We start from the raw sequence: 22,771 nt of genomic DNA, 5'->3' as shown, positions 1-22,771 counted from the left end.
GCTTCCTACCTGCCTTGGAAAATGATTCTGCAGGTCCTGACGCAAAGGACACAGCGTGAAATCCGAGGCAAAGCCAGAATTTCTGCAGCTTGGAACTTACGGGTGGTTGGACATGTTTGGGGGGGGGAAGCATTGTTTTTATCCAGGGCATATATTGGGGCGGGGGGTAGACAGGCCGGATTTAGCCTTCGGTTCACCAGGGCCACCAGGGGTCAGCTCCTCCCTGAAGCATCTTCTTCACGGCCCTGGATGGGAGGAGCCCGACGTGGTTGTTCATGCCAAATTGTCACCGCTTGGTGAGAGCAGCAGTGAAGACTAGAGAGAGAGAGAGAGAGAGAGGCATCTGGAGAAATCCATGGCATTTATGGGAAACTTCTGGATGTACAATCCTCCCGGGAACTCAGAGGCTAACCCGCTGGTGCAGAGCCGGAAAAAGCAATTCAGGCAAATAGCCAGTCAGTTAATGAGGAAGACCCAGACCCAGTCAAAAATACTTGTTTTTCTGATAATCTAATCAATTCGGTCAAGGTGATTGATGCGGCTTTCCTAAAGGGCTAAGGAAAGCAGCATCCTATGTGATGTCTGTGTTTCTGGAAGTTTCCGCCAGCCATTGTCTGCAGGGGAAGCACAGCATTTCCTCCACGTTGAAAGCAGGGGCAGCTACCTTTTTTTTTTTTTAAGAGTACAACTTACAAGAGAGAGGGGTAAAAGCTGTCAAAGTGTCTTTGCCCACTTCTGCCTCTTGGACTCTCTCTAGCCCAGGAAAGAAACTTCTGGAATCACTCCAGCCCTCTGCATGCTCAGCACAGTTAATTCTCTGATTGCAGGCCTCACACAGTGATCTGAACCTAAAATAACAGTTTCTGATCTTCAGGTCAATCACTGAATTGACTGTAATCTTTATTAAGAGGAAAATAGTAGTAATTTCATATTTCAATACAGAGTTTTTGAAGAAGAAAATATGACTCATATTGGGTTGAGAAGATGGCAAGATCTAATAAAAAGGCAAAGCTTCAACTACCCACAGTGAATTTTCCAAATGAACAGCTCATACATTCGCATGAAAAATAAAAGTTTAATAGCACACGGGTGAATAATTATAAGTAAATAAATGAGAGGGGAAGTAGGTGAAATCGTCCATATCCCAAAGACGGTGGATGCTGTGTTGGCACAGGGCATTCCTATAAAATTAAACAAATGAGACAACTGTCTGTGTGGCTAAATCCTATTCCCCCCCAATATCCAGATAATCGAAGCCACAAAGTGTACTGCCCTAAACAGGGCAGACGGCTTGGTTCTTGTAGGGTTGGTAATCTGCCAGCAGCTGCCTGACTCCCAGTTGCTGCCACCTGGCAAAACGATGGGCCGGGACCTCTCCCCCGCCGCCCCTGGCAGGCTGGGGTCGGGGGAGAGGTGGCCTCAGGAGGTCATTGACAGGCTTGCCTTCGGTGCATTGGAAAACCTCTTCAAGATTTCTAATGCCTCCCTCCAAAGATCATTAGCTGAGTCTTCAGGTGAATTCAATATTTTCAGCTCACGGGAGAGAAGTGCCAAGTCAAGGCCATCGTCCTGGCGTCCTTTCATATGGAAGCCTTTCCGATACAAAACTGCACAAAATTCTCCCACTCAGCCAGGGCGCTCTCCACAGCATGAAGAATGGAGCCTGTAAAGCCTGTCTGATGTTTGAAACCTGGTCTGCACAGGCCTCAGTCTGCCTGGGGAGGGGGCACTGTGCTGAGCAGGGAGCACCGGTGTCTCCCCAGGAAGGGGGTTCCCTCCCAGAGGGCTTGCAGCACTCCTGCTGGATGTGTGGTGTCGTGGAGACCCTGACTCCATGCTGAGCAGGAGATCTATCGCGCCTGGTGACATTGAGCGGTAGCTGTGTTCACTGAGAACTCGAGGACGCCCAGTTCTCCCCCGGCCCGATCCTGACGTGGTCCTCCACGGTGCTGAGCTCACTGCCCTGTGTGCAAGCCTGGGCCTCACTTTCCCCATCTGTCAGGCACATTTAGACGAAATGGTTTCCAAGGCAACCCCAGCATTTCCCTTCTGGCAGACTGTACTGATTTCCTAGGGCTGCTGTAACAAATTACCACAATCTGGGTGGCTGGAAACAACAGAAATGTACTCTGGAAGCCGGAAGTCCAAAATCAAGGTGTCGGCTCGGCCGTGCTCCTTCTGAAGTCTCCTAGGGGAGAATCTTCCCTTGCCGCTTCCTAGCTCATGCTGGTTTCAGGAGTCCTTGGCATTCCTTGGCTTACAGCTGCATCCCTCCAAATTCTGCTTCTCTCCTTACATGTTCTTCCTCTGTGTGTGTCAATGTCTCTGTCTGGATTTCTCATCTTATAAGGACACCAGTCATTGGATTAGGGTCCCCTAATCCAGTACAACCTCATCGTAACTTGATGATATCTGCAAAGACCCTATTTCCAAATAAGGTTACGTTCAGAGTTGCTGGGGGTTTAGGAACATATCTTTTGGGGGAATACTATTCAATGCAGTACAGAGGCTGTACATTTTCCTTCCATTGCGTTGAAGTGTGGATTTTGAAGCAGAATTTGGCACTTGTGTTGGCTCCAAGGGGACCACAAGTAATGTTAAGCAAATGCCCTTTGTCTTTTATGCCAAGAGGAAAAGTTAAGCCACCTCTGCAGAGATTCAAAATTCTATGCACAAAAGCAGAGAGTAACTTTAGACAAAATGCCCCCTCACCTTTTTTTCTAGAATCTTCTTCAGATTTTCTAGAACCTGCTTTACAAGATGAGAAGTGACTTGAGTTTGCATAGCTACAGTCAAAGGAGCAGCATCACCTAGTGGCCCAGGGCACTATGCCTCCAGTCCTGACTTTGCCTCACTCTAACTATGTAATCTTGAGCCCATTACTTCATCCCATAAAATGGGGGAGGATGAGGATAAAATAGCACTTGCCTCATAGGGTTATAGCAAGGATCAAATGAGTTCAAAAACAATAAATCCTCTCATTGTTGTGCCTGGAACTCTGTAAGGGTTGGATAAAGTTTAATGATTGTCGTTAGCAGACATACACATTACCCGGTGTGTGGTAGCGTGGAGACACCAAGCCCCATGCTGGGCAGAAGGTTCTATTTGTCTCTGTTTGTCAGGGACGGCACACTGTTAGATCTGGGAGCGTGGGTTAGTAGATTTCTGCACAGTTGCAAAGTAGGATTAATGTTATGACCCAAAGACACATCTAAGAGATTGGGCGGGATCTGCTACCGATAAGAATCTGAATGCTTAGTGACATTTAATGAGCCCCTATCACATGTCACACCTGGGACCGAGCGCTTTACATTCCTCATTTTTGTACACGATGAACCTAAAAGGTAGGTCCTGTTTATGTCCCCATTCTACAGATGAGGACACTGAGGCCCAGAGCACTTCAGGAACTTGTTCATGTTACACAGCGGACCCTGTAGCACTAGGCTTCAAACCCGGCAAAACTAACTCTGAACCCCTAAGTTCTACTGCTGTGATATCCCCACCCCAGGATCATGTCTTGGAAAAGGACTGGGTCCAGAGTAGAGAAATTCTGCCTTCAGCCTCAGGAAGTAAGCTGATCCCATGGGGAACATGGGATCTCTGGCAGGACACACACACCTGAAGGAGAAAGGCCCTCGCCCAAGCCTGGTGAGCTCGGCTCAGTCCTAGCTGGCAGTGCTCTCCAGCCTCTGGGTTCGTGGGCCCCTCTTTCCTCTTTTCCAGTCTTCTCAACCAGGGAGGAGCCATAGCCATTTCCAGAACCTCCTCACATTGCGGACTCAGGAGCACCTGACAGCCAACAAAAAAACACACACACACACACAGGAGAGTGACAGCTCCCGTCCTGGAGGCCGGGTTTCTCCCAGTTCCCAGGCAGAATCATGCAGAAGTGTAAGCTGAGCCACCCGGGGTCACAGCTGGAGGCCCGTAACCCTCAGGCCTCATTACCCCCAGCTCCCAGCTCCGTGCACCACCTTCCGGACTGCTGGAGCTAATGGCCCGCGTACCAGTCAGGGCTGTGCACTGTCAGTGCCACTGGGCGGTCACCCTTCTCTGTGTGGCCGTCACGGAGCCAAGAAGGTAGGCTCCGGGGGGAGGGTCTAGCAGGCTACAGCCTCACCCCCAGCCTAGAGACACCACAGTTCCTGGCTGCCCGCCCTCCTTGGCCCCATCACGCTCACACATACTCTTCCTTCCTGCCTGGCTGAAGGCTTGGAATTAACCCTACCCGAATGCTCAGGCTCGCATGAGGCAGGAAGCTCATTACCAGGGCAGCAGGGAGGAGCACCTTCCAAGAAGAGTTTGGACTTCTGCCCAGCTTGTTGGACTGTTTTCTTGCTGACTAGGCAAGTTATCAAGCCATCCTCGAGCGTCAGTTTCCTCATCTATTAAATGGGTATAATATCATCCTCATTGTGTGAGAAGCAAAAGAATGCAAAGAACGGCCTTAAAGCACACAAAGCCTACCATGTGCAATGGATGTACTTTTCATTATCCTCCTTAGAAGGGGAATGAATGTTCATGAACATGGAAAGAGCACTTAACTGCAATTGGGGAGGGGGGTGGGAAACAGGGTTGGCCCAAGGATTCATGGGGGAAGGATTATTTCCCATGACTTTCACCTTCCTGGTTTGGGCTTCACAGGAATGGGGAGAAAATGATAGAGCATCCAAACCCCGAAAGGGAGCTGGAGATGATGGGGGTTAGAAGAAAAGAGAAACAAGGCCTGGCTGGTGCCAGGTGCTGAGCTAGAAACTTAGATGCTATTTTATTAGGCCCTCCCCCAGCCCAGCAGAGCAGCCCATTTTACAGAAGAGGAAGGTGAAGTTTGGTAACAGTAGGAGATGTGCCCCAAGTCCCTTAGCTGGCTAGGTAGCTGTGTTGAGATTGGAACCCAGCTCTGGCCAACCTTTTGAATGTGAATGGGAGTTTCACACTGTGAGACGGACACAAGCTGGTCAGGAGAAAAGCTACCTCCCTGACCGAAACATCAACGAAGGCCGGAACTGGAAAGTGCCTTCGTCAATGAGTCCCATGTTCCTTTTGCAGGTGAGGAAAACAGGCTCAGAGAGGTTAAGTAACTTGCCCAGCGAAACACAGCATGCTGGCGACAGGATGAGGACCAGAACTCACATCTACCACATTGTGCTGAGTCACTTCAGAATGGCCTCCGAACTCTTACAGCTCAGAAACGCAGACCTGGATTCAGAAGAAAAAGAGATCTTTAAAATGTGTGGGAAGAAAGTTCCAAGAGTCTCTTGGTGAGAAGTTTGGGTGAACCATCCTTTCCAGGTTCCTTTTGCATCCGGTGCTGGGGGCGCGCCCTCCCGCAAAGCGCTGTCCACCATCTGCTCTCTGCCAATTTCACAGCCCACGCTGCCGGCGAATATAATTTCCTCATCTCAATCCTTCTGAGGAGAAGGGATCAAACACCTCCCTTTTGGGATTTGTGAACTATTGTCAAAAGGTAATAGACCCCTGAAAATGTAATTTTTCAAGAAACATTTGTGTTTTGAAAATATCACTTGTGTCACGAGGCCACGTCATTTGAAAGAACCTTCAATCCTGAAAGGATTTCGGTGGCTGTCATTTCCTGTGCCCAGGGAAAGGGGTTGGGTTAAATGCTCCTTATTAAGCTAACCTGAAAGCCCAGCCCTGGTCTGCTTCAATATCTTCAATTTGAATCATAATTGAATCATAAATATTATTATCATAATGGCAATGATATTCTTCACAATAACTATTTACTGAGTGCTTATCTGCATGTCAGGTATTGTACCACGTAGGTTACATGATTTCATCTCTCACATGTACCCTCCACACACTCCCCTCTGCCAAATAGGAAGGTAGTATCGTTAATATTACCACTTTGCAAATGAGAAAATTGAGGATCAGAGAGGTGAAGTAACTTGCCCCAGGACACACAGAAGTTTAGGAGCCAGGTTTTGGACCTGGGATGTGTGCCTTCAAGCTGTATCCTTAACCATAAAGGCACTGATGAAAAGATCTCATAGTTCCATAGAAGCCTCAGATGTAGACATATCTACCTATTCTCCTATCTCTCACCAGCCACTTTTTTCAATCAGATATGGCCAGAATTCTCTGTTCTTACCCAGGAGCTCTAGCCTATTACAAAACCTTCACGTATCCAGTCAACAAACATGTCCACACACGGACTATCTAAACTAGGAGGCAGGCACTGCCCTGGGCTCTGGGGACCCAATGAGAAAGAAGACGATGTTCTGTTTTCAAGGATCCCATTGTCTACTGGGTGAGGGAAGCCAGAAACAGGGAAATGATGGCCCCCAATGAGAGCAGGACGGAGGGTGGCAGGACAGAGAGGGGAGTAGCCCCCCGAGGATGTGGCACTGAAGCCGGTTCTCTAGGAAATGTGAAGAATGAAAGGGAGTTTGCCAGACACGGAGGGAGGCACAGGGAAGGGCATTTCACGCTGAAGGCACAGCATGTACAATGGCGCAGAGGCATGAGACGATGGGGCAGGCCTGAAAACAGTGAGAAGAGAAGCCTGGGTTTCAGGCATCACCTCACCTGTGGGCGCATTCAGAGCCCACCACCCAGGGTTATCCTGAATTCTCACCTCCTTGTTCCTAATCCCCTTCTTTGATTCCTGGGCATCTCTAGTTCTGACGGGTAGCTGACTCTTCCATAGATTTGAGCGGGCTTGTCTGCTCGGCTCTTACCACTCACCAAGATTTTGACTCATGGCATCTCTTGGCTTATGCACTACTGGGTCCTAAACTTTGGGGGGGCCAAGACGGCTTTTCAATCTACCTTAGGATCCCTGCTCCCCAGCACTGGGCCGGGCACATAGAAGGTGCTTAAAAAATAATGGTGGTGAAGAAAAAAAACAAAGAGGTCCTATCCCACCTGGTTTTTGGTTGGTCCTCTGTGGACAGTGCCCACGTGTCCAGAGCACACTCAGCACCATCCCCCAGGCTGAGGCTCCGGAGCTCTGCCGCCAGAGTCCGCTGTGGGCAAGCTTCCCTGTCCTTGCTTCCTGTTCACAACCTTCCAGACGCACTGCCTCTGCAGCGCAGGCTTTCTGAGCCGACGCCTCCTGGATGGGAAGAGAAGGCCACTCTACCACCTCGTGGTCCGTGGTGGGTTTTGTTTTGAGGGGTCCAGAGCCCTCGACATGGTACTCAATTTTTTGGTGTGTGTGCATATGTGTATTGTTACAGAAGCAGTTCAGTACTGTGGTTAAGTGGTCAGGCTCTGGAGCTAGACCACCTGGGTTCAAATCCTGACTTTACTACTGTGAAGGGTTGATTGTGTTCTCCAAAAAGATGTGTTGAAGCCTTAGCCTCCAGGACCTCAGAAGGTGATCTTATTTAGAAACAAAGTCCTTGCTGATATATTTAGTTAAGGTGAAGTCATTAAGGCGGGCCCTAGCCCAATATGACTGTCATTCTTATAAGACAAGGAAAAAGACACACAGAGAGACACACATGGAGAAGAATGTCAGGTGACAACAGAGGCAGATGCAGAAGTTATTCAGCTGCAAACCAAGAAATGACAAGAATTGCCAGCAATGCCAGAAGCTGAGAGAAATGCATGGAACAGATTCTCCCTTAGCACCTCTGAGAGACCATGGCCCTGCCACCGACATTTTGATCACTGACTACTAGCCTCCAGAACTGTGAGGGAATAGCTTTCTGTTGTTTTGAGTCACTTGGTTATATTTTGTTATGGAAACCCGGGGAAACTCATACACTAAGTGCAGCAGTGGCCAAGAAAATGGAACTTTCTGTGCCTCAATATTTGCATTTGGCAATAATAAGTAGCGTCTGCCTTCGAAGGTTGTTCAGAGATGGAAGAGCTCAGCATAGCGCTCAGCACCCGGTAGGGGCTCAGTAAACGTTGCCACCCTTCCTCCTTATTTATTTATTTATTTACTATGGAGAGGGACCGTGGCTTTCATTTGATTTTCAGTTAGGTTATGTCACAAAAAAGGGTTAAGAAGCATTGCCCTAAGTCTTTCCACCCAGGTGACTGCAGCATAGCCTGGGGCCCCTCCCCCTTCCTCCAGCACCCTCCACCCCATAATCTGTGTGTGGCGCCCTGCCCTGCCACAGAGGAAAGATGCTGGAATCCCTGCACACATTGTCTGTGCCTGAGTGACACTTCTCTCGTGGTCACACATACCGCCTCACTGCCTGCTGCCAGCCACTCCAAGAGGTGAGAAAGATCCATTTTACAGATGAAAAAAGCCAAAGAATCGCTTTCTCTCACTCGCTCCTGCTAGATGTCCCCTATCACCCACCCTGCCATGAACCTTTGCTGATGTGACCAGGTGGGTGAGTAGAGTTGGGGACCCCAGAACCACCAAATCCTGGGGACAAGTCCTCGACAAAGGTCACAGTTCGGCCACAGAGAGGAGGTAACTCGGTGTTAGAGGGTCAAAAGGGTTTGGGAGACAGAATTAGAATGGAATCATCCCCTGGCTTTTTGTGCGCTAATGGAAAATGCTGTCACAATCCACCCGGTTACAGACCATTGCTGCTGATTCTTGCGGTGCCCGTGGACTTCTCCATTTCCGTCCCCAGCCACTCAGCAGATGAGGCTAATGAGCGGGTAGGTTCCGTGCTATGAGAAGGCAGACACCGTGTCGCCCAGGGCATTTCCTTTTTGGCTTCTGCTGCTAAAAATGTCCAGCCTAGGTCATTGCCCAGGTCGGAAAATCTACTCGTTCATGTTCCTCAAAGCAATGACTCCTTTTCTCACTTCCATGAGATAATCTTGGCTTCCCTTTATTTGGCCGAGCACAGTCCTTTAATACATGACCACCTTCCTCAAGCCATCCAGGAAAAAGCTAGGAGCAAACCCTAAATGCACGCTATGAAACAGACCATTAGCTTAAAGTCTCCAAGTGATTGGCAGGAAATGGGTTTTCCCGGATGGCAAAGACACACCTGGAGGAGACAGATGGAGCACAGGAAGCACGTGAAAGGAGGCATCTCTACCAAATGGCGATGCCTTCACCCCAAAGCCATGGATGGGGGCGTGCCAACGTCGGCCACCTCGCCATGCTTGGAGCTTGGCGAGAAGGGTTGATTCTTTTTCTAAACTGGTTCAATCTTTTTGAATGATTTTGTGGGTTGGTTCAGTTCCCCAAAGTCAAGATTTTTTTTTCAACGTTTTATTAAAAACAACAACTTTTCTCTCTATAGTCTTAATGATCTGAGTGAGTAAAGGACCAGTCTTGTCAGATGTACTTATACACGTACCAGTGTCCACACGTGTAGATCAAAATGAAGACGTGATTGAATTTTTTTTTAATATTGGCAAGAATACTCTCTTGTACCTGGGCTAGAAGAAAGGATTTAAATATGAATCATCCAACCCGGGTTGAAGTCACAACCTATGTGCCTCTCCTTGTCCCTGTACCTGCCCCACCTGTGTTGATTTGGGCCCAATCTCGACCAGTCTAGGGTTTGGATTCTGATGGTTTGGGCACCTTTCCTAGAAAAAGTCTTGAGAAGAGATGTTTCAGGAGATGGCATCTCTGTTCCATCTCAGAACTTTCCTGGGTCATTTCAGCATTTCCTTCCCCGATGTGAGACGAGACACCGGACGTGAAAACAGACCGCTGTCCCCGTCCGGAAAGCGCGTTGGCATTAGTGCACCCCTTGTGGTGGTAGGAAGGGGGGCAGCAGAGACCTCAGTCAGCTTTCCCGGATGGCCCAGGGTCCGGGGCAGCCAAGCCCAGCGCAGGCCAAGCGGTGAGTGGATAGGACAGCAGGGATGCCGGGCGAGCTCCAGCAGCTCTGAGTGCTCTGAGGTTCGGCTTGGCCAGCAGGGAGGCTCATAGCCGTACTCTCTCACCCAGGTCTTTTAGAGGGAAGGAAAATTCCCTGGAAATTGTGGACACTTTTCTTAGTGTGGCTCAGCAAGTACCTCTCAACTCAAGGTTTGGGTTGTGTGTCTTTCCTTCCAGATATGGTCTGAGTGTTGGTGTCCCCCTAAAATTCACATGTTGGAATCCTAACCCCCAAAGGTGATGGGGTGAGGAGGAGAGGCCTTTGGGAGGTACTTGTCAGGAGGCTAGAACTTCATGAATGGGATTAGTGGTATATAAAAGAGACTCCAGAGAGATCCCCTCGCTCCTTCCACCCCCTGAGAAGCCTGCAACCCCAAAGAGGACCTTCCCTCCACCATGCTGGCTCTGATCTCAGGCTTCCAGCCTCCAGAACTGCAAGAAATACATTTCTGCTGTTCAAGAGCCACCCGGTCAGTGGGATTTTGTTCCAGCAGCCTGGATGGACTAAGACGTTTACCATGATAGCACACGGGGCCTCACACTGCAGGCTGCCCACCCATTCAGGGCATGGGTTCCTCCAACAGTTTTCACATATACCTGGAACTTAGGGGAAAAAAGCCAAGAGCATTTGCAATAAACTTAGAGGCGCCTAAAGGACAGAGTTCCATCCGCCCTCTCGCCCATCTCTGGAGGACTCAAAAGCTGTACCAGAAAGACCCACGAATCCACCGTCCACATGTGAAGAGTATGCTTCCCAGCACCAAAATCAAAAAGCGCCCAACATCAATCATTCCCCAAGTGGGATGTTTCATTCTTCCCTAACTTCCTTCTGGAGGTTCAGAAATGGAGTGAGGTTGATTCTTTCTTCCTGAGGACCCAGTGGCCACGGCCACTTCTCAGCAGCTCCAGCACCAGCCTTCCCAAATGCACCGTCTAAATATTTATCCGAGTGTAACATGGGGTCAGCTTGAGTTCATTAGTTTTTCTGATTATCCCTGGCATCTGATGTGAGAAGGAAGTGCTGCAAATATTGTAAATATTTACAGATGACTAGGATCAGGGAGTCTAGCTCTGGCTCCAAAAGGCTCACCCCACATCCCTCCGACAGGCAAGCCAGGCGCCAGCACACACACGGAAGCAAAACCCCCAGGAACACGCTGGGGCTGCCGCTGCGGCCTGGGACCACTGCTCCTAGAAGGCACAGCTCAGGAGAGGTGCCCGAGCTTTGTATTTCTATAATGGAAGCACCTTTAATTATTCATGAACATGAGGGTTTCACACTATTTATAGTATTAAAGTTAATTATTTATTTAGCACCGTTTCTCCGAAAGAGTTCAAGATAACCTTTACGATGCTCATTAAGCAGCAACTTGTAATAATTAGTACTTGTTCCTTTTCTATCTTCCTGGCTGGACCGTAGACGTCCCAAGGACAGGGCTGGTATCTGACCGGTTTGCCGCTTTATCCTGGGCTTAGAACACAGCCTTTTACGTAGTAGGTGCTTAATGCATATTTATAGATTGAACACATCAGCTTAGACTTTTGCTTTTCATTTAACTTTCAAAAATGCACGGGCAAGATGTTATTTTGAGGTTTAAGCTCAGCTAGGTTAAGCTCCTAAATCTAAGATATTACCTTAAGTTTCCCTGAATGGTAGACTTTGGGGTCTTCTAAAGAGCCCTAAGCAGGGAGTTAGGAGGCCTCGTGCCTTGTCCGCCACTAACCAGCTGTGTGACTTTGAACAAGCACTTACTTAGACCATTGATCAAGAGTTCTTTGCTTGGGGGTCTTTGGATCCCCTGGAGATCCATGGGTGGGCTGCAGGGGCTATGACACTCCTGAAATTGTATGTGCAAATGTACATGACCCAACTGGGCACTTATGTCTAGTGAAAGTCCACAGCTTCAACCAGATTCTCTAAGGACTCCATAATCAAAATAAAGTGAAGAGCCACTCTCGGTTTCTTTAATATTTGAGGATGGTAGTGAGACAGATTAAATCAGGCCGGCCTGACACATCAGTCAAGGTTGCTTGTACCATAAACACCCACTCCTAACCCTGGGCACCCTCTCCAGCCTACACCCCTCCCTGAGGTTTTTTCCCAACAAGTGGCTTTGCTGGCCAGGACTGAGGACCTGGGCATTGGCTCATCACCATGGACCTTCCAGCTCTATGTTCAAGCCTGTGCCCAGTCTTTCCCTTCTCATCTTTAACAGAGTGAATGATGTTACACAACCTTTTTACTACATCCTAAACCAATACTCTCTTCTATCTGGAGCTGCCTGCAATGTTGGCTTTGTGGAATGTTTTTGTGAAAAGAAACACAAGTGTCTCTTTAGGATTATAAGACTAGTGAGTACAGGGTCTATTACCTCCTTCTGTGGAGAGCAGCAACGAACAGAGACAAGCTTGGGTCCTCGTAGCCCAGAATTTCAGCCAGGAATTAGGTAGGGGCAGGGGCTGGGGCTACTTAGCCTCATTATTAACAGCTCCTAGTAACCGTGTACAGCATCAATTTGGCAAAAGCAGTGTATGTCTTGACCCTTCTGTCTGCCATTCAGTCCTTAGCATGCTTCCCTTCAAGTCCAAGACCCATTTCCAAGACCCATTTAAAAATGCAGTGACATTACTAGAAGTGGTAGGTTTTTGGATTGATGCTGCATTTTTAAGGTTATTAGCTAACACCTCAAGTAAGCTGACACTTCAGCAAGTCCAGGAAAATCTGCTACTCATAGGAAGGTGAGTCATTTGACCCATATGAGCTCTTGTTTTCTCATCTCTAAAATGAAATCATTGGACTATATTAAGCAAATGGGTTTCAGCTCTAGTATAACCCTGGTTGCTTAGACCCGTGCTTCTCAAACTTTATTGTGTACGCAGTTCAGCTAGGGATCTTCTTAAATGCAGATTTCAACTCAAGAGTCCTGGGGTGGGATTTGAGATTCCCAATTTCGGTCCAACTCCCAGGTGATGCCAATGCTGCTGGTGCACGAAGCACACCTTGGGGAACGAGGTTGTAAAGTGCTGTATTGGAAGCATTTTGGGAGCAGTCAGGACCCGTGAGGAAAGAGCATCGGGACTGATTAGTGACGCCTGCCCGGGAAATGAGGGAGGTATCAAATGGCTGTGATGAAACCACAATACTCTGACTAGATCGTTCTTTTTTTTTTTTCTTTTTTCTTTTTTTCAGCTTTATTGAGGTAAATTGACATATAATATTGTAAGATATTTAAAATGTACCTTGCGGTGGATTGATACACATATACATTGTATACATGTATGTATACATTGTATACAATGTATACATTGTATACAGTGTATACATACATGTATACACATATACATTGTGAAAGGAGTCCCACGCCCCATAGTTATTTAACACATCCATCACCTCACATAGATATCTTTTTTTAACTTTTTATTTTATACCGGAGTAGAGTTGATTAACAATGTTGTGTTAGTTTCAGGTGTACAGAAAAGTGATTCAGTTATACATATACATGTATCTTTTTCTTTTAAGTCTTTATTGAATTTGTTACAATATTGCTTCTGTTTTGTGTTTTGGTTTTTTGGCCCTGAGGCATGTGAGATCTTAGCTCCCCAACCAGGGATAGAACCCACACCCCCTGCATTGGAAGGTGAAGTCTTAACCCCTGGACCACGAGGGAAGTCCCCATATACATAAATCTATTCTTTATCAAATTCTTTTCCCGTTTAGATTGCTGCATAATATCGAGCAGAGTTCCCTGTGCTATACAGTAGGTCCTTGTTGGTTATCCATTTTAAATATAACAGTAGATGGCTCTTAAAGATATCAGCTGAAGTCAGGAATAAGCACAGGGTGTCCCAGGGGTAAAAGGGGTCCAGGTAATACAGTTGGGTTGAAACCAAGATACTCCTCGTTTTGTACCCTGTTATTCAACTGTGGAACTCTGATAAAAATCATGAAATATTAAGAGTGCTTTTCAATCTTCTTGGTCTTGCTCAATTAAGTTTATCTTCTGACCCGCAAAATGTATATCTGGTTCATGTTTTTAAAACCAATCAGAATTTAACATAGTAGCATGATCTACTTGTCATTCCTATAGCCTTGGGAATTGGGCCAGAAGAGTCTTGGACAAAATTCCATTTTGCTCATAGCTGGTACGTGAGCTGAGTCTTGAGCTTGACCAACTTTTCTTTCCTGGTTGGACTATTTCCGTATTGCAGAGACATTTTAAACAGCAGGCCCCAGAGAAAAATGGATGCTAAAACCTCGGGGTCAAAGTAAATTCTTAGCCCAAGGGAGGTTAACAGTGATAGTCCAACGGCCAGTGTCTCCTTCAAAATGAAGGAGAAATCATCTATACATCAGAAAGTGGGAAAAGGATTTCTCCTTCTACCCCATCTCCACAACTCTGGGAAAAGCACTAAAAATCAAGCAAAGAGACATTCAGGTGTGAAACGGGTTATGGTGCGTAGCTGGAGGCAACGAAGTTGCAATTCTGTCCAATGACACCAATTTAATTGGGTGTTAAAAAAAAAATCTTAGGTCCCAACAGTAGTTTCCCACCCCGAGGCAGTCTGTAATGGGAAGAAGTACTTCTCTTTGCTAGAAGTTGTGATTTGGGGCGCATTGCTTACCGCTCTCCGAGGTGGGCGCCACTTTGACTTGGAGGATGAACTTAATGTCTGGTTTGGGTGTTGAAGGCTTCAAAGCTCCTCTCCAGGGCTTACAAGAGCACAGAGTGAAAAAGAGTCCTGCAAATTCTTTCAGTCCATGGATTACTAGGAAGAGCCCTGGATTCAGACTCTCCCACTCACATCTTACAAGTCTAAAATCAACCCTCTCAATGTGTAAAACACTGGACACAACTTGAATGTCCAACTTTAGAAGAAAAGTTGAGAAACGTATGCTACATCAATATCATGGCAATAATTGCAGCCAGTATAAATATTCATGAACAATTTCTAATGCCATGGGGAAATGCTTGTGATAGAACGCCAAATTTAAAATGTAGGCTATAAAATTATAGTATGTTATGTTCTCATTGATATCCAAAAGGCATAGAATAGTCATCACACTTTAAAAGTGATTTCCTTTCAATGATAGATTGATAGGCACTGACTTTTCTTCATCTCGTGTCACTGTATTTTCTAAAATTCCCACAACTTCATGTATTATTTTTATACACGGAAACAAAAACCATTCAAATGAAAAAATCCACTCCTACTAAGACGTGCCACTTTTATCTGACTGGTCTGTCCTCTGTACCTGGCTTGAACATTTTTTTTTTTGCAACCCATTTGTTCCAAGTCATTCCCTTCCCCTGGCATACTCTGCTTGCTCCTCTCCGCTTTTCCAAACCTTCCCCACCCTTCAAACTGCCGGGTTTCCTGTTCCTCCAGGAAGTTTCTGGGACCTTTCCAGTCATAGACCATCCCCCTTCTGAACACCTGTACCACAGTTTCAGCCACACCATTTGTGAAGCCGGAGAATGTGAGGGATCTTTTATTGTCAGCATGCCGTCTCCATGCCTAGGCCAAACCCTAGACCGATTACCTCCGAATCTGGGGTGGGACCCAGACATGAGTATTTTTTTTAAAGCTTACTAGATGATTCCAATGTATAGCTAGGACTGAAAATCACTGATCAAAAGTCAAAAGTCACCCCTATACACAGAGCAAGCATTTGTCCCAGATTTTGTAATTCAAGTATCTGTCAAGTTGATCCCACATAAACCATGGAAGCTTCTCAGAAATCTTGATGTTCCAGTCCTTACCTATTATTATTATTGTAACCATATTAATTATGTCTCTGGGATGCATTTGGACACCAGACTCATGTCATATTTTTTGGTTGGTTCAGATATATTTGGTTCAAGTTCCTGGGGAACTGTCCGATTTAACGAATAAAAATACAGGATGCCCAATTAAACCTGCATCTCAGATAAACAGTGAATCATTTTTAAAGGATGAGTATATCCCAAACATATGAGACATACTTAGCCTAAACATGTATTCGTTGCTTATCTGAAATGCAAATTTAACTGGGAAACTGTATTTTTGTCTGACAACCCTTGCTTCAGGAAATAAGATTTCTGTATTCAAAGGCTTTATTTCCTGTTGTGCTAGCATGGAGCCCTCATATAGTCAGGGCTGAACCTCCAACGTGGCTGAGTCAGTGACTGCAGAGTAGACCAACTCCAGAATCAATCGGGAGAACGGCCCTGCTTTCCAGGCTCCGTCACTGACGGGGTTGTTAGTAACATTTTACTTGCAGACGCATAAAAGAGGCCAAAATAGAAATACTACTGCCAGCCTGCATGTAGAGTTTGAGAATCACTAGCTTACATTGGGCAGTGGCTCAGAGTACAAAGTTCTGGAGTGAGATAGTTCTGGGTGTGGATCTCAGCTCTCCCTGCTCCTGTATGATTCTAGACACGTTAATGAACTTCCCTGAGTTTCAATTTTCTCACCTATAGTTTGGGGAGAGTTGCACATAGGTTGGGGATAGTTGGGGATAGATGCACCTAATTAATTAGTCTTAGGATTAAATGAGATCATGTTCAAAGTTCTTGGCCTAGTGCTTGAGTCATTACTGTTATGAATATAAAAGGAACATATATTTTTGCAAATTCAGCCAGCAAGCAAACAAATATACTCAGCACTGCTCCTACCCCAGCGATACCCTTCCGGTCCTCATCCTGTCACTTCTGATAGAAGCAGACAGTGACGACTGCGAAAGGGCAGGACAAAAGCCAGCTGCGGGAAAATAGGGTGAGATTCTTCGAGAAATTGAGACTGAAGTCTGCTTAAATGAGGCAGATATTTGCTGGTAGAATTTTATGCAAATTACAACCAAATGGCTGGCCTTCGTAGGAAGATTTTATGCACCTGAGTGTGGTCCGCCGACAAATTCAAGTGGAAATGAGTGGCCAGGGTCACGGCAAACACGGGGGTCTTTGATCGGCCCTGAGTGCTGGCACCAAGGGCCAACACAACCCTTGTGTGTCGCGTCTTCAAATTCCTGCAGGTCAAAAACCATGTTTCTCTCTCAGCGATTGTTTCTACCCTGGAGCAATTCGGGATCACCTCGTCTGATGCTTCCTACAGCCACCCCTTCTGGAACAGCCAGACACTAACCAGACCTGATTTTTCGGTTTTTCAAAAACAAGTTTGAAAAATATCACCTGGGACAGCCGGTAAAAGGATGCCAGCCTGACTGCTCCACAAAGAGACATGTCAGCCGCCAGTCGCTGTCAACTTTCTGCTCAGATGGTGACAAGCTGCCACGTGGAGAGGAGAAGGCCACGCGGCCACCCTAGGCATTGGGCACACCATCCCGCACAGATCCCAGATGGGGACAGAAAATGGGGCCAGAAGGGGAGGGGAGCATGAGGGAGGCAGGGGGTGTGGCAGCCTCACGTCATGTCTCCAAGTTCATCTTCCAAACGTGCCGTTTGGGGAACTCTCAAGATGTGCTTGGGGGACGGAGTGGGGAGGAGGAGGCTCGCCCCATCAGAACATGGGCAAACCGCTCAGCCTTTCTGATCCCAGTATCTTCCTCTGTGAGACTGGGATGGGATCCATCCACCTTGCTCTCCTTTTTTTTTTATAAATTTATTTATTTTTATTTATTTATTTCGGGCTGTGTTGGGTCTTCGTTTCTGTGCGAGGGCCTTCTCTACTTGCGGCGAGCGGGGGCCACTCCTCATCGCGGTGCGCGGGCCTCTCACTGTCGCGGCCTCTCTTGTCGCGGAGCACGGGCTCCAGACGCGCAGGCTCAGTAGTTGTAGCTCACGGGCCCAGCTGCCCCGCGGCATGTGGGATCTTCCCGGACCAGGGCTCGAACCCGTGTCCCCTGCATCGGCAGGCGGATTCTTAACCACTGCGCCACCAGGGAAGCCCTGCTCTCCTTACTGTGGTCAAGAGGGTCAAAGGAGGTCACAAATGGGAAAGAGCTCGAAAGCACTGAAGAGATTCTGCATGTTGCTAGGATTATGCCCCTGTCTCCGCGGAGACAAGGAATCCACCCAGATGTTGAAACAGCCCAAGTATGAAGACTCCGTGGTCTCCACCGGCCTCATTCAGCTGCAACCAGGAAGGCAGCTCACGAGCCCATGATGAGCAATTGCCGATGACCTGTCCTGCTCCCCCATCGAGCACTTGAGTTCTCCTGCAGGGTCTGTTCTGTCTCAGGAAAGGTAAAGCAGTGAGCAGTGGGGAAGGGAGAGAGCCAGTGGCTTTCAGATGGTCAGTCTAAGGGGAGTGTGAAGCCGGCAGGACCAGCAGGGTGTGGAAAGCTGTCCCGTTGGCTAAGCCTGGCTCACAAATGGGGTTGACCCCCCCTCGGCCTGCTCACCTGATGCACCCAAATGAGGTGACAACACACTGCAGAGGGCAGGGGGGCCGGTCTTGTGGTTTCCCATCTGGTCTCGTTTGGCTTCGGGGGTTTGGAGCCTCTGACAGACACATGGAGAACAACCTTCTCATCTTGAATCAGACAGTTGGCCTCCGTGCTCCGAATACCTGTGAGATTTCACACTTGCTCTCTGGAGGAGAGAGGCCATGGGGCAGGAGAGGAGGCATGCTTACGTTCTCTGCAAGTGTTTGGATTTTTAAAGAAAAGAAAGTAGACATTTCACAGGGCATATTATAAACGAGCATCAGCTTTCCCCCTGCGTGGTCTTGAAGAGACAAGAACAAGCAGGAGAAAAATCTGATTCCAAGCTGCTAGGGTTGGGAGTGCCCACCTGCTTCGTTCAAGAAATTCTCTTTCCATATTTGTTCTGCTTACTAACGTCTCACAATGAGCCTTTCCTCAACAAGACTCAGGGGTAGGGTGGGATTCGTATGCTATTTAAAAAATCTGTTCTGGGTAATACAGATTCTGTCCCCCACGTGGCAAGTATCAAAAGATCAAGTACCTTGAAAACACAGAGGTGAGCTTTTTAAAAATATGGCTATTTTTACTTTTCTGAGTTTTCAGACTTAACACAATATGCGCAAATGACTTAACAAAGAAAATAAAATAATTGTTTGAAGAAAGTGGGAACAAACCTACATCAATAATGCTAATGCAGCTGGAGATGGGGGATGAGGACGAGAGCTAGAGTGGATAGCTTGATAGGAAGGACAACTCTTGTTCCCACCCACCCCCAACATTGATGTGGGCCATCCTCTCATCCAGCATTATTCTCAGCCAACTTTAGCCGTCTTGAAGAGTGCCACTGTGAAATCAGCTAAGAGACGATCATGAATATGCTAGAACGTGCTAGAGTTGACCAGATACCTCTACATATGGTTCCATTTAGTAGCCCCAGCAAACCTGGGGGATGACAATTATTATCCCCATTATCTGCGCTGAAATGGAGACTCAGGAATTCAAATATTTCCAATTCCCAAAGATAAGAACTAGAGCTAGGCCTTCTGAGTCTGTGTTACCCATTCTTAGACATAGCAGAGGCCAAAATAACCTAGTGCGGAAGCTTGCGGGCTCTAGTGCCGGGATGTCGAGGCTCAAGTCCCAGCTCTGACACTTGCTTTGCTGACCTTTTAGGAAAAGATGTGTAAATCCTCTCACTCTCAACTCCCTCATCTGCAAAATGGGGATGATAATAATAGGACCCAGTCTGCCAGGTTGTCATGAAGATTCAATGAAACGACACATGTAAAGCACTTAGCCTAATGCCAGACACTCAACATATGTCAGCTCCCTGAACTTGGGAATTATTGAGAATAAATGCATTCAAACTATTCATACTTTCCATTCTATTCAGATTTCCTGGTACATCTGATTTTTCAGTCTTCTTTGTAATAGAACCCAGTAGCCACTGTACTTATGAAAAGATCTCTCCAGAACAAAACCTCTGTTTCACAGAGGTAGGAAATTGGGACCAGACCTGCTTTATTGCAACAATGTAAAAATCTCTTCCAATGCAACTTCCACAGCTCCTAGGATATAAGCAATGGTCTAAAAACTCCTCCAGCTTTGCCCAAGACCAAAGTTAAGTGAAAGAGGGAGTCAGGCTCTTCCCGGGGACAATGCAGATATACCTTTTGGGGTGGAATAAAACTTTATTTAAAATAATTCATTACGGGGGTGGGGGGGAATGTGTAAAAAACAGTTTGGGCAGGAAGAAGGGAACGCCTAATGTGACTAGCGGTTAAGCCTGGAGGTGTGGGCAGGAAGTGAGGATGGTAACTTACAGTATTTGTACATTTCAGTAGTGTTTGAATTTCTTACCACAGATATGTATTATTTTGTAATAAGAAATTGAAAGGTGGCCTTATTCCTAGGCCCTTCTCAGCAGGGAAACTCTAAATTTTCCCTTAAGATGAAGCTCAAGGTGTTAAGAGGACAGATCCTAAGAGTTCTCATCACAGGAAAAAAAACCCAAACATTTCTTTCTTTGTTTTTTTCTTTTTTCTTAACATTTTTTCTTTTGTGTGTGTGTGTGTGTGTGTGTGTGTGTCTATACGAGAAGAAAGATGTTAACTAAACTTACTGTGGTCATTGTATCACAATATATATGTCAAGTCATTCTGCTGTATACCTTGAACTTGAACAATGCTATCTGTCAATTATATCTCAATAAAACAGGAGTTTAAAAAAATACCCAGCTCACCTGTAAATTCCTCTAGGAATCCCTTCCAGGTGGAATTCATTCTCTCTTCTTCTGTGATCCGAGAGCAGCACCCTGTGCCACCAGTGGTACAGCACTTCATTATTTCAGCTTTTCATTGTTCATCTATTCAACAGATGGTCTATGAACAAGCCCCTGGGGGAGGCTTTGGGGAGCGAAGATGAGCAAGGCTGGTGAGGTGCCTGCTTGCTAGAGCGCACTCTGGCTGGGGAGATGGACAGTGACCTCCCAGTCCTGGATTCATTAGCTGTCCTTATGTCATGAGCTCTGATGGAGAAGGGCCAAGTGTCAAGGGAGCATACACTTGAGAGACCTAGCATGGGTCAAGAGGCCTGGGAGGGTTGCTCTGTGCAAGTGACCTTTCAGCTGGGAACTAAGAGATGCGAGCATTAACCAGGCGAAGGGGGTGGGAGGAAGACCAGCTGAGTTTTGGGCTGAGCACTTAGGCAGGCGCTGCAATGAGAGGGGACAGAGCTCACCGATGAAATGAGAAGTAGACCCAGAAGAAGGGCTAAGATGAGATCAAAGAAGCAGGCAGGGGCGAGATGGTGTGACGCTTTGCAGAATACGGGATGTTCAGCTTTACTCTAAGAACAGTTACAAGCCACTGAGAGATTTATCCCAAGGACTCCATTGCTTTTCTTCCCTGTCTTTGTTCACCTCCACTTTGACGCACCAGCTCCTGGCTGTCAGTGCCTGGCAGTTAATGGGAGCCTAATCTTTACTGGTTGGATGGCTGAACCAAGTCACCCTAAGGAGGAAGAGACTGCAAGCAAAGCCCATGACTGCGCAACCCACCTCTCTCTCCTCCCTTTTGTCTCCTGCAGTCCAAGCCTGCGAGCTAAGAAGTACAAAATCCCCACAAAGAAGGAACGACTAGCAATGAGAGGCGCAGCTAAGACAGTTCTGCCACCTCACATTCCTTCCAGAATATTCACAGCTGGCATCAGGTACCATCGTCCTGACCGATGGGACAAACAAACCCAAACTGGAGACTCCAGAGGGGTCAGCATTTGCCAGAGCTGTACGGAAGCCACGGCTGCTCTGATCATGTCTTGGCCAGTTGTCAAGGGCCGATTCCTCCATCCCCTTCCTAAAATACGTTATTTGTAGGCTTAATTATGTGAGTTTCGCTTTCCTTTGGCTCAAAGAGAGTAGGTGAAGAGGCATTTTTCATGTTGCATCAAAATGAAAGTGTACTAAAATCATCCTCACCTCAAACCGAACGTCAAAGCAGTTGGATTCCTCAGCAGCAACCGAATACTTTTTATAGAAAGGGAAGTCAACGGAGAAATCACAAAAAATTAGAGTTGGGAAGGACCTCTGCGCTCACAAGGGTCAGGTCCCAGGAGCTGCTGTTGAACTGTTCCCTGCAGCGAAGGGTCTAATGTTTTGTCCACTCAAGTTTTAAATATCTCTACCAATAGCTTGTCCCTGAGGACGCGTCTGCACAGGGTGATAGATCTTGCTGTCAGGGCTTTTTTCCTGCTATTCAATCTCACTTTTCCTTTCCTCTACTTCATCCCATTTGTCTTTGGCAATGATTTAGACAAGAGTGTGCTGACATTTGAAAACAAAAAGCCCTGTCTTTACCTTCAACTTTGTTTTCCAGACCCGTCTACCTATGGAAACTTTGAGATCTGGGAAGGAGGCAAGCAGACAAGCGGATGTTCCTTCCGGAAGAGGCCATTTCCAAGGGCTGAACCCAAAACCTTGAGCCCCCAGGTGGACATGAGGGATCATTCATGCCTCAGGAGCGTACAGGGTACCCAGGGCCTGACTCTCAAAGGCAGTGGGGACAGTCACCGGGTTCTCCAAAGTTTAACAGCCTCCTGGTGCGACAGCTGGGACAGAAGGTGGCAGCAGAGCATCAGGCTCTGTGGGCCGAGAGCAGTCCTGGGTAACGCGATAAGTCCCATCTCCTCAGCATCCAAGCTTGGAGAGCACGTTTAACCAGACCGGCCAGGGAAAGCTGTGCTTTGGCCAAGAGCGAGCTGCGAATCAAAGCTCTGGCCAGTCTTTTAAGACAAATCCCAAACGGTCAGGATTCTTGGGAGCACTTTTTCTCCCGAAGAACGTCCTGCAGCCAGAATTTAATCCCAAGAATAACTTCAGTCCTAAACAGGGATGTTGGTCCAGGCTGATCTAAACGCAGAAACTTGCCATCTGCTCTGGTGTGGTGGTGCGCAGATTTTTGTGTTTAAAGAAATTTGGGGCTGATGCATTTTTTTCTTTATTCTTTCTAGCCTCAAGCTATTTGCTTCTGCATTTGTCTCTGGTTTTCTGGTTTCCCTTCGCTCCACCGCTTACTTCTTTCGTCGTGTTTGCAGGCTGTCCTCCCAAAGCAGAGATCTGGAGAGTA

Source organism: Physeter macrocephalus, chromosome 20, assembly GCF_002837175.3.
Source record: "Physeter macrocephalus isolate SW-GA chromosome 20, ASM283717v5, whole genome shotgun sequence".
Classification (NCBI taxonomy): Eukaryota; Metazoa; Chordata; class Mammalia; order Artiodactyla; family Physeteridae; genus Physeter; species Physeter macrocephalus.
The sequence above is the reverse complement of the archived record's forward strand: the minus strand, read 5'-3'. Positions refer to the sequence as shown.